This window comes from Salvelinus alpinus, chromosome 8 (assembly GCF_045679555.1).
Source record: "Salvelinus alpinus chromosome 8, SLU_Salpinus.1, whole genome shotgun sequence".
Classification (NCBI taxonomy): domain Eukaryota; kingdom Metazoa; phylum Chordata; class Actinopteri; order Salmoniformes; family Salmonidae; genus Salvelinus; species Salvelinus alpinus.
In genome coordinates this window covers 68,981,137-68,993,684 of record NC_092093.1, presented here as the reverse complement: position 1 = coordinate 68,993,684, position 12,548 = coordinate 68,981,137, and the positions used below count along the sequence as shown (strand labels likewise).

At 43.2% G+C, this 12,548-nt stretch overlaps 1 protein-coding gene across 1 annotated transcript in view; it reads left to right on the top strand.

The window, feature by feature from the left end:
- Positions 1 to 12,548, top strand: part of LOC139583598 (toll-like receptor 13) — a 29,275-nt gene that overhangs the window by 7,605 nt on the left and 9,122 nt on the right. The window lies entirely within an intron of this gene.

The following is a 12,548-nucleotide window of genomic DNA, read 5'->3' as shown; positions in this document are numbered from 1 at the left end:
GTTTCCAAAACTGTCAAAATATTGTCTGTGAGTACAGTGATCCCTCGCCACTTCGCGGTTCACTTATCGCGGATTCGCTATTTCGCGGATTTTCATAATGCATTTTTTATTTTTTTTTGGTGCATTGTGCTCTGCATTCTGATTCGCTAAAAACTCACTCCCGCTTCTTGTATCAAAACATGCTACGAATTGTGCTATCATTTTGTCGTCTCGTGCAGTTATGTGTACGTACATAAAACAGCTTGGCAAATTTACATTAAGTTGGCCAGGAAGGAAGGAAGGACTAACGCTTGGTCGCTTAGCAACCATGGTGCGAATGGCCACTGAACTTAAGCGAGTAGCTGAGGAATGGGACCCTTTGATGAGCCGTTCATTACAGTTCTCCAACGTAATCGATGGTGGCATGTCGGTGTACAAGGATCTTTTTGCAAAGAAGAAAAAAGAGCGACAACAGCTGCCTATCACTATGCTCTTCTCCCGAACAAACACACCTGCACCGCGGGCTTCAGAAGAAGAGAACACTGCAGAGCGCAGTCAGGATGCAGCGGCCCAGTCTGAAGAGCAGTGAAACGGCCTACACGTGAGTCACTGTATTTGTATACATGTAATAGTTGCTAATTGTAAAAAAAAAAAAAGTTTTCTATTTCGCGGATTTCACTTATCGCGGGTCATTTTCGGAACGTAACCCCCGCGATAAACGAGGGATTACTGTATAACAAAACTGACTTTGCAGGCGAAAACCTGAGGAAATCTAATCCGGAAGTGATTTTTTTATTTATTTTTTATCTGTTTCATTGCCCATCTTTCTTCCATTTCAAGGGGTATCAACCAGATTCCTTTTCCAATGACTTCCTCAGGCTGTGACCAGGCTTTAGACATAGTTTCAGGCTTTTATTTTGAAAAATGAGCTAGATTTTTCTAAACTAGTCAGGTGTCCTTTGATTAGTTCCTGCGTGCGAGAGGGGTAGCTCTCCATTTTCTTTCTCTCTTTTATTGAATAGGTTAACAGTTAAAACTGTTTTTCCCTCATAAATAAAAAAAATGCAAGTGTAGGCACACACAGAATCAGACAAAACAGTTTGTAACCCCATTTGGTTGGTTTGGTACGCATGTATTGTTTGAGGCTGATTCTGGCCTTTGAGGCTACCATCCTCTCATTGATGGACAGGTTCTGGGTGGGCTGAAAATAGGTCTTGCAGGCCTCAACGGTGTTGGGGTAGAGAGGTTTGATTTTGCAGAGCCTTTCAAACCTTGGTGTGCCTCTCTTCTTGTCATTCTCCCCATCAACTTCTGGGTCACTGATGTGAAGCGCCCGTGAGATAGTCAGAAACCTTTTACAAGACATGACAGTCATGAGGAAAGGCAGTTGATAGAGAGCTGACGTTTTCCAGTAATCCCTTAGAGTTTTCAACTTCACCAGCCCCATGTAAATGACCATTGAAAAGTAGCAGAAAAGGTCTGACATGGAAATGGTCTTCCATGCCTCTTTCTTTCCTGCCTGCTTCTTAGCCCCGTACTTATTGGTGTTCGACACCAGGGAATCAACAACTGACGAGGTGTAAAACAGTTGAAAAAGTTGAAGGGGGCTGTACTTTGCAGTCATGTCTAGTTGAGGTCCTGGCTACCTTTTGGGTCTAAAAACTGGTGGATATGGTTCCACATAATCTTCTAACACAGAGTGCCAACGACCCTCTGGCCCTCTGTCTGCAGGTTTTTCTCTTCCCCACCTCCGCTTCTTTGTCACTGACTTCACACCTCTAGATGGCCGGGTAGGTGTGGAGCCGGAGACAGCGGGGGTCCAGCTGGATGAACCAGCTTCAGAGGGAGATGGACACCTAGACATTGGCGGCTCATAATCAGAATCACTGCCAACAATACTTTCACGCATGAGCCCTGTATCAACACGTAAAATAAATAGATATATATAGAGTACAGGGAACATAATCACTATGGTGAAGTGCTCTTCCATTCCATGTTTATGTAAAATAAATGTAAAAAATATATCACACACAGTATAGCCAATGTGTACTTTACACATTTCATTACAGATGATATTGTTTATATGTTGCAAATAAAATAAGAAAATCAACAACAAAAAATCTCAAATTAATATTTTATATTATTAATTTCAAACAATGACATTAGCATTAGAACTTACCAATCCAGCATGGCATCCTCGCCATGCAGAAACATGTCTTCCGCCTGGGAGTCAAAACTAGCTTCGCTGAAAGATTCATCTTCCTGAAGCAACTCGGTCTCGCTCTCTATCAATTTCCTCTATAATTTGGGTTAAATCTGTATACCTAGACTTTGTTTTAGCTTTTCCTGATTTATTCGCCATACTTTAAATATATAAACTTGTTGAAAATGCTGTTGAATATGTACTGCTATGCGTAACACTCGTGGCTCCGTCAAGTAGGATTTGCAATGGCGAATGAACCTCTTTTACGCCAGAGTTTACGACAAAGGCTGGTCTTCGAACGTATAACCATTACATTTTGCCGTTTACCTCAGCTCATTGGCTATCTTCCAAGCGAGATTTCAAGATGATCAGTGGTCATTGGGCCAAAATACAGTCAATCAACGATAGACCGGTACTACCATTGGTGCGCAATGAGATCATTGATTGGTGTCTTCAAATCGGTTTGTTTCGGTCAATACGTCCCGGGAAAAGAACCATCAAGTATGGTTGTGTTAGTAACAACCAGAGGATTGCAATGAAACCAACCATGACTGGATAAACGTTTGTTTAGTGTGTGTAATTACCACGAACGCTTCGTCCAAAGTTGAATGAGACGGAAATCACGATGCAAGCGGTTTACAAATATTTGGTGTTAGGCTATAAAAATTGATTTTATCAAACAAAACAAACATTTACTGTGTAGTTAGGACACTTGGCATTGCCACCAGAGGAAGATCTTCAATGGTAAGCGATTTATTTTATTGTTATTTCTGACTTTCGAAAATGCTAGTAATAAATCAAATCAAATCAAATCAAATTTTATTAGTCACATACACATGGTTAGCAGATGTTAATGCGAGTGTAGCGAAATGCTTGTGCTTCTAGTTCCGACAATGCAGTAATAACCAACAGTAATCTAACCTAACAATTCCACACTACTACCTTACACACACACACAAGTGTAAAGGGATAAAGAATATGTACATAAAGATATATGGATGAGTGGTGGTACAGAACGGCATGGCAGATGCAGTAGATCAGGGGTGTCAAAGTCAAATGGACGGAGGGCCAAATAAAAAATTTAGCTACAAGCCGAGGGCCGGACTGTTCGAATGTTCATTGAAAATTTTTTAAATGACGCATATAGTCTAGTGAACCTAATTGAACCTACTGAAAACCTAACAAATATATTCCAATATGATCAGATAAATAAAGCAATATTTTCTTATGGCTCTGTCAGTAATCTTTAATTTTCAACAGACACAAAAGACAAATTTCCTTTATATAAAAATCCCCATAACATGAACATTAAATGAAAGAAACCGGTATTCAAGGCACCATCAGTAGCCTATATTTTCTATTTTAGCAAAAGTGGGCTAAATTTACTTCAAAGAAAAAAACAATAATAGCAATTTTCTATCATCCACTCAACTGAAATATTTTTAAAATATAATTGGATTGAAATACAATAAAATAAAGTGCAAAAATCTATTAATCAAAAACAACACTTTGTTTAAGGAGAAGTAACATGCAGTGAAAACAAATATTAAACTTTAACTTTTAAACTTGAACTGAGTAAAAACTCTAAATATGTGATTGCACAGTAATGTTCACTTGTTTGAGGTTGAGGGTGATACTTGGTGGTGTCCCATCTTTTCCACAAGTTCATCAATGTTCGGGGTAAGGCTCTGAGCTGAGGAAATCCTCAGAATTGAGTGGAGGTGTTCAGCAGTAAGTCGACTTCTGTGTGATGTTTTGTTCAGGTTCATCAAAGAAAACAGTTGTTCACACAGGTATGTGCTGCCAAACATAGACAACGTTTGAGCAGCCTGGATGCGCAGCTGGGGCATTGTGTCGGGGAGGAAACGGGCGAACTCCGCAGCACCCACTGCCGCATATTTTGCCCTCAGTGCATCATTGCATTGGAGGTCAATCAACTCCATTTGGAGGTTTGGTGGTGAGCTTTCCACGTCAACAGCAAATGGGTTACCGAGCAGTTCCAACCTGCTTTTTTGTGCTTCAAAGTCAGCAAATCGGCGTCGAAAGTCAGCGGCAAGCATACCTATTTTATCAGCCAACTGTGCGCTCGGGAACGCACTGGTAGAGAGCTTCTCTTTCATGGTCTGGCAGCTGGGAAAGTGGCTCAAATTTTCTTTCCGCATCTGCGTCTCCCACAGAGTCAGTTTGGTTTTAAATGCCTTCACTGTACTGTACATATCAGAGATGACATGATCCCGACCCTGCAGCTGCAAGTTCATTGCATTCAGATGACTCGTAATGTCACACAGAAAAGCCATTTCACACAGAAACATTTCGTCTCGGAGTTGTGTTGTGTCTTTCCCTTTGCTGTCCAAGAACAGACAAATCTCCTCACGAAGCTCGAAACATCTTTGAAGCACCTTTCCCTGGCTTAGCCATCGCACCTCTGTGTGATAAGGCAAATCACCATGCTCCGTTTCTAACTCCGTCAGAAATGCCTTGAACTGGCGGTGATTCAAACCTTTGGCTCTGATAAAGTTAACTGTGCGCGTGATGATGCTCATTACATGCTCCATTTTCAAGGCTTTACCGCACAACGCTTCCTGGTGTATGATACAATGATAAGCTGTCAGCTCACCTGTCGCGTTTTCCTCTTGCATCTTTTCCCGTATCTTCGCCACCAGTCCGCTCCTGTGTCCACACATCGCAGGTGCTCCGTCGGTTGTCAAACCCACGAGTTTTTCCCAAGGCAGCTCCATCTCATTTACACATCTTGACACCTCTTCATACAAATCATGCCCCGTAGTTGTGCCATGCATAGGACGTAAAGCCAAAAACTCCTCTGTCACGCTTAGGCTGGAGTCCACTCCGCGGATGAAAATTGACAACTGGGCAATGTCAGAAATGTCGGTGCTCTCATCCACAGCCAAGGAATATGCAATGAAATCTTTTCCCTTTTTCACAAGCTGCTCTTTTAGATTGATGGACAACTGGTCTACTCTCTCGGCAATGGTGTTTCTGCTCAGACTCACATTTAAAAAGAGTTGCCTTTTTTCTGGGCAAACTTCGTCACAAACTTTAATCATGCAGTTTTTGATGAAATCCCCCTCCGTAAATGGCCGGGCTGATTTAGCGATCTCTTCTGCCAAAATAAAACTGGCCTTGACAGCAGCCTGGCCTTGTGATTTGGCTTTTTTGAACAGAGCCTGTCGAGATTTGAGGCCTCGTTTTAATTCCTCTGCCTTTTGTAGCCTTTGTTCCATGTCCATATTCTTGTTTTTGTCCGCGTGTTTCGTTTCATAATGTCGTCTCAGATTATACTCTTTCAGTACCGCCACACTTTCTCCACACAGAAGACACACAGGTTTTCCAGCTACCTCCGTGAACATATACTCCGACTCCCACCTTGTTTGAAACCCCCGGTTCTCAGTGTCCACCTTCCGTTTTGCCATTTTTGATGGGTATCTGAAAGTTAATTTTACTGTGATGCTGACGACTGCTGTGCCAATAAATATTGAAATGAAGCAGCCTACTGCTCGGTGCGTCACCGTTGCATTGTGGGAAATGTAGTATTGGTGCGTGTAAAAGATCTGCGGGCTGCCGGCTTGCTGCGGTCTGCGGGCCGGTTCTAATAATAAATCAAGATCATCCCAGGGGCCGTAAAAAACCTTCTCGCGGGCCGGATGTGGCCCGCGGGCCTTGACTCTGACACCCCTGCAGTAGATGGTATAGAGTACGGTATATACATATGAGATGAGTACTGTAGGGTATGTAAACATAAAGTGGCATAGTTTAAAGTGGCTAGTGGTACATGTATTGCATAAAGATGGCAAGATGCAGTAGATGATATAGAGTACAGTATATATACATATGAGATGGGTAATGTAGGGTATGTAAACATTGTATTAAGTGGCATTGCTTAAAGTGGCTAGTGGTACATTTTTACATAATTTCCATCAATTCCCATTTTTAAAGTGGCTGGAGTTGAGTCAGTATGTTGGCAGCGGCCGCTAAATGTTAGTGGTGGCTGTTTAACAGTCTGATGGCCTTGAGATAGAAGCTGTTTTTCAGTCTCTCGGTCCCTGCTTTGATGCACCTGTACTGACCTCGCCTTCTGGATGATAGCGGGGTGAACAGGCAGTGGCTTGGGTGGTTGTTGTCCTTGATGATCTTTATGGCCTTCCTGTGACATCGGGTGGTGTAGGTGTCCTGGAGGGCAGGTAGTTTGCCCCTGGTGATGCGTTCTGCAGACCTCACTACCCTCTGGAGAGCCTTACGGTTGTGGGCGGAGCAGTTGCCGTACCAGGCGGTGATACAGCCCGACAGGATGCTCTCGATTGTGCATCTGTAGAAGTTTGTGAGTGCTTTTGGTGACAAGCCGAATTTCTTCAGCCTCCTGAGGTTGAAGAGGCGCTGCTGCGCCTTCTTCACAACGCTGTCTGTGTGGGTGGACCAGTTCAGTTTGTCCGTGATGTGTACACCGAGGAACTTAAAACTTTCCACCTTCTCCACTACTGACCCGTCGATGTGGATAGGGGGGTGCTCCCTCTGCTGTTTCCTGAAGTCCACAATCATCTCCTTTGTTTTGTTGACGTTGAGTATGAGGTTATTTTCCTGACACCACACTCCGAGGGCCCTCACCTCCTCCCTGTAGGCCGTCTCGTCGTTGTTGGTGATCAAGCCTACCACTGTAGTGTCATCCGCAAACTTGATGATTGAGTTGGAGGCGTGCATGGCCACGCAGTCGTGGGTGAACAGGGAGTACAGGAGAGGGCTCAGAACGCACCCTTGTGGGGCCCCAGTGTTGAGGATCAGCGGGGTGGAGATGTTGTTACCTACCCTCACCACCTGGGGGCGGCCCGTCAGGAAGTCCAGGACCCAGTTGCACAGGGCGGGGTCGAGACCCAGGGTCTCGAGCTTGATGACGAGTTTGGAGGGTACTATGGTGTTAAATGCTGAGCTGTAATCGATGAACAGCATTCTCACATGGGTATTCCTCTTGTCCAGATGGGTTAGGGCAGTGTGCAGTGTGGTTGCGATTGCGTCGTCTGTGGACGACGCATACTTGTGTGTGCGGGGCGCCGTCCTCAGAAAATCGCATGTTTGCTTTCGCAGTAAAGTCTTTTTGAAATCTGACACAGCGGCTGGATTAATAAGATGTTCATCTTTTAAATGATATAAGATACATGTATTTACAAGAATGTTTAATATAACGAATGGTGTATTTAGAATGTTAGCTCTCTGCGAATACCTAGGATAGGATAAAGTAATCCCCCTCCCCCCCCCTTAAAAGAGTTAGATGCACTATTGTAAAGTGGTTGTTCCACTGGATATCATAAGGTGAATGCACCAACTTGTAAGTCGCTCTGGATAAGAGCGTCTGCTAAATGACTTAAATGTAAATGTAAAATGCAGTTTCACCGGATGTTGGCCTGGTAGGACGTTAGCGTCTCACCTACCCTAGAGAAGTTAAAGCCCATGATTATGAAATGGGATGTTTGACTTTTGTCCATGTAATGTACATGAATTCTATATCAACTTTTGATGTGACCAGGAAAACTTTTATTTTAGGTTACTAGGGTTATCATTCAGTGAATGCAGTATTGATTAATACTTCCACATTGTAAGTACTGTGTTATTCAAAATGAATCAGGCACAATCGTAACCAGGAACATCCACTTGTATCTTCTGAGTTGAGAACAGCTGATGAAATAGGATGATTTTGATGTTAGCAATATGTTTTCCTTCTGTAATTACTTTGTCATACACTACCGTTCAAAAGTTTGGGGTCACTTAGAAATGTCCTTGTTTTTGAAAGAAAAGCAAAACATTTTTTGTCAATTTTTAAATAACATCAAATTGATCAGAAATACAGTGTAGACATTGCTAATGTTGTAAACGACTATTGTAGCTGGAAACGGCTGATTTGTAATGGAATATCTACATAGGCGTACAGAGGCTCATTATCAGCAACCATCACTCCTGCGTTCCAATGGCACGTTGTGTTAGCTAATCCAAGTTTATAATTTTAAAAGACTAATTGATCATTAGAAAAGCCTTTTGCACCTCCCGGGTGGCGCAGTGGTCTAGGGCACTGCATCACAGTGCTAGCTGCGCCACCAGAGTCTCTGGGTTCGCGCCCAGGCTCTGTCGCAACCGGCCGCGACCGGGAGGTCCGTGGGGCGACGCACAATTGGGCTAGCGTCGTCCGGGTTAGGGAGGGTTTGGCCGGTAGGGATATCCTTGTCTCATCGCGCTCCAGCGACTCCTGTGGCGGGCCGGGCGCAGTGCGCGCTAACCAAGGGGGCCAGGTGCACGGTGTTTCCTCCGACACATTGGTGCGGCTGACTTCCGGGTTGGAGGCGCGCTGTGTTAAGAAGCAGTGCGGCTTGGTTGGGTTGTGCTTCGGAGGACGCATGGCTTTCGACCTTCGTCTCTCCCGAGCCCGTACGGGAGTTGTAGCGATGAGACAAGATAGTAATTACTAGCGATTGGATACCACGAAAATTGGGGAGAAAAGGGGATAAAATTAAAAATATATATATATTTTTTTAAGAAAATTAAAGAAAAGCCTTTTGCAATTCTGTTAGCACAGCTGAAAACTGTTGTTCTGATTAATGAAGCAATAAAACTGGCCTTCTTTAGACTAGTTGAGTATTTGGAGCATCAGCATTTGTGGGTTCGATTACAGGCTCAAAATGGCCAGAAACAAATAACTTTCTTCTGAAACTCATCAGTCTATTCTTGTTCTGAGAAATGAAGGCTATTCCATGCGAGAAATTGCCAAGAAAAAAGATCTCGTACAGTGCTGTCTACTACCCCCTTCACAGAACAGCGCAAACTGACTCTAACCAGAACAGAAAGAGGAGTGGGAGGCCCCGGTGCACAACTGAGGAAGTATATTAGAATGTCTAGTTTGAGAAACAGATGCCTCGCATGTCCTCAACTAGCAGCTTCATTAAAGAATACCTGCAAAACACCAGTCTCAACGTCAACAGTGAAAAGGACACCCCGGGAAGCTGGCCTTCTAGGCAGAGTTGCAAAGAAAAAGGCATATCTCAGACTGGCCAATAATAATTAAATATTAAGATGGGCAAAAGAACACAGACACTGGATAGAGGAACTCTGCCTAGAAGGCCAGCATCCCAGAGTCGCCTCTTCACTGTTGACATTGAGACTGGTATTTTGCGGCAGGTAGCCTAGTGGTTAGAGCGTTGGGCCAGTAACCGAAAGGTTGTTAGATCGAATCCCCGAGCTGACAAGGTAAAAATCTGTTTTTGCCCTTGAACAAGGCAGTGTTGCTAGGCCGTTATTGTAAATAAGAATTTGTTCTTAACTGACTTGCCTAGTTAAATAAAAATGATGACAGTTATTTAAAATGTATTGTATTTGTCTCTATCTGCATTAGATATCAAATGTTATTGGTCACATATAAAACACAACAGGTGTAGACTTCACAGTGAAATGCTTACTTAGAGACTGATGTAGACTGATCAAACCATGATCTAAGTGGGCGTAATTGGAGAGATTGGTGGTAAATACAAACATTTGGTAATGCAAGTCCACCATTACACTTCTGTCGTTGTAACACCTCAAACCTAATCTTCGGATGTTTGCCATTCCGAAGGTATTTACCTATACGTTTATCAATCCTTCCCCAATAGCCTACTGGTGGAGGGAGTGGGATCATCATGCTCAGGAAACTAATACGTGGCAACACATTCATCTTTATGTTAGTGACCCTAGTTTGTAAAGAAGCAGGCAACTTCTCCAAAACGGTTAAATCTCGTTCAACCTCCTTGTAAATCTTCTCATAATTAAACTTCACCAGACCATGCAGGGATGTTTGTATACTAATACCCAAATAAGTGGACTGCGTTTTCATAGGAATTGTTGAGGGAAGTTAAACTTCCTTGGCCGCTTCATTCAGTAACATTAATGATTTTGTCCAAGTTATTTTATACCCGGACAGCAATTTGAATTCTTCAAATGTGGATAATAAATATGAGATTGAATTCTGAATATCTGTCATATATATGAGTGTCACGTCTATTCCCACTCCTCCCCTCCGTTATGAGGAGAATATCATCCGCATATAGTGATATGATATGAGAGGAAGATTTAATCAGTATAGGAGAAGCAACTACATTCTGCCTGAGATGTAGTGCTGAAGGCTGTAGCGACATAATGAATATCGTTGGGGATAGGCCGTCTCCTTGTCTACATCCCCGAAAAATAGGGAATGGACTTGAGCGCATGCCATTAGTAGAAACCATAGCAACAGGGTTAGAATATAAAACACAAACCATATCGATAAAATTCTTTCCCAAACCAAATTTCTCCAAGGTAGCCCACAAGTACTGCCATTCAAGCCCGTCAAAATCCTTCTCGGCATCTAGAGACAGCACAGCACACAGTGTGTCCTGCTGTTGTTTTTCATGTATTACCTGCATTATTCGACGGACATTGTCAGCTGCAAGGCGACCTTTCTTAAAACCATGTGAATCATGTGAATCAACTTACGGACAGAAAAGTATTTGGGTAACGCCAATGCTTTTCAATACAATTTCTGGTCAGGATTAAGTCAAGATATCATATGATAATTAGCACAATCTGTGTGTTCTTTCTGTGGCAGTAGAGAGATTCCTGCAGAGTTAGTATGCTCATGAAAAAAAAACTTGTCGATGGCCGAATGAATTGACTTCAATAATACTGTTCTTAAAATGCCCGAAAAATGTAGTGACACTGGCTCAAATTGGATATAATATTTATATACAGTGGGGAGAACAAGTATTTGATACACTGCCGATTTTGCAGGTTTTCCTACTTACAAAGCATGTAGAGGTCTGTAATTTTTATCATAGGTACACTTCAACTGTGAGAGACGGAATCTAAAACAAAAATCCAGAAAATCACATTGTATGATTTTTAAGTAATTTATTAGCATTTTATTGCATGACATAAGTATTTGATCACCTACCAACCAGTAAGAATTCCGGCTCTCACAGACCTGTTAGTTTTTCTTTAAGAAGCCCTCCTGTTCTCCACTCATTACCTGTATTAACTGCACCTGTTTGAACTCGTTACCTGTATAAAAGACACCTGTCCACACACTCAATCAAACAGATTCCAACCTCCACAATGGCCAAGACCAGAGAGCTGTGTAAGGACATCAGGGATAAAATTGTAGACCTGCACAAGGCTGGGATGGGCTACAGGACAATAGGCAAGCAGCTTGGTGAGAAGGAAACAACTGTTGGCGCAATTATTAGAAAATGGAAGAAGTTCAAGATGACGGTCAATCACCCTCGGTCTGGGGCTCCATGCAAGATCTCACCTCGTGGGGCATCAATGATCATGAGGAAGGTGAGGGATCAGCCCAGAACTACACGGCAGGACCTGGTCAATGACCTGAAGAGAGCTGGGACCACAGTCTCAAAGAAAACCATTAGTAACACACTACGCCGTCATGGATTAAAATCCTGCAGCGCACGCAAGGTCCCCCTGCTTAAGCCAGTGCATGTCCAGGCCTGTCTGAAGTTTGCCAATGACCATCTGGATGATCCAGAGGAGGAATGGGAGAAGGTCATGTGGTCTGATGAGACAAAAATAGAGCTTTTTGGTCTAACTCCACTCGCCGTGTTTGGAGGAAGAAGAAGTATGAGTACAACCCCAAGAACACCATCCCAACCGTGAAGCATGGAGGTGGAAACATCATTCTTTGGGGATGCTTTTCTGCAAAGGGGACAGGACGACTGCACCGTATTGAGGGGAGGATGGATGGGGCCATGTATCGCGAGATCTTGGCCAACAACCTCCTTCCCTCAGTAAGAGCATTGAAGATGGGTCGTGGCTGGGTCTTCCAGCATGACAACGACACGAAGCACACAGCCATGGCAACTAAGGAGTGGCTCCGTAAGAAGCATCTCAAGGTCCTGGAGTGGCCTAGCCAGTCTCCAGACCTGAACCCAATAGAAAATCTTTGGAGGGAGCTGAAAGTCCGTATTGCCCAGCGACAGCCCCGAAACCTGAAGGATCTGGAGAAGATCTGTAAGGAGGAGTGGGCCAAAATCCCTGCTGCAGTGTGTGCAAACCTAGTCAAGAACTACAGGAAACGTATGATCTCTGTAATTGCAAACAAAGGTTTCTGTACCAAATATTAAGTTCTGCTTTTCTGATGTATCAAATACTTATGTCATGCAATAAAATGCAAATTAATTACTTAAAAATCATACAATGTGATTTTCTGGATTTTTGTTTTAGATTCCGTCTCTCATAGTTGAAGTGTACCTATGATAAAAATTACAGACCTCTACATGCTTTGTAAGTAGGAAAACCTGCAAAATCGGCAGTGTATCAAATACTTGTTCTCCCCACTGTAACTCTT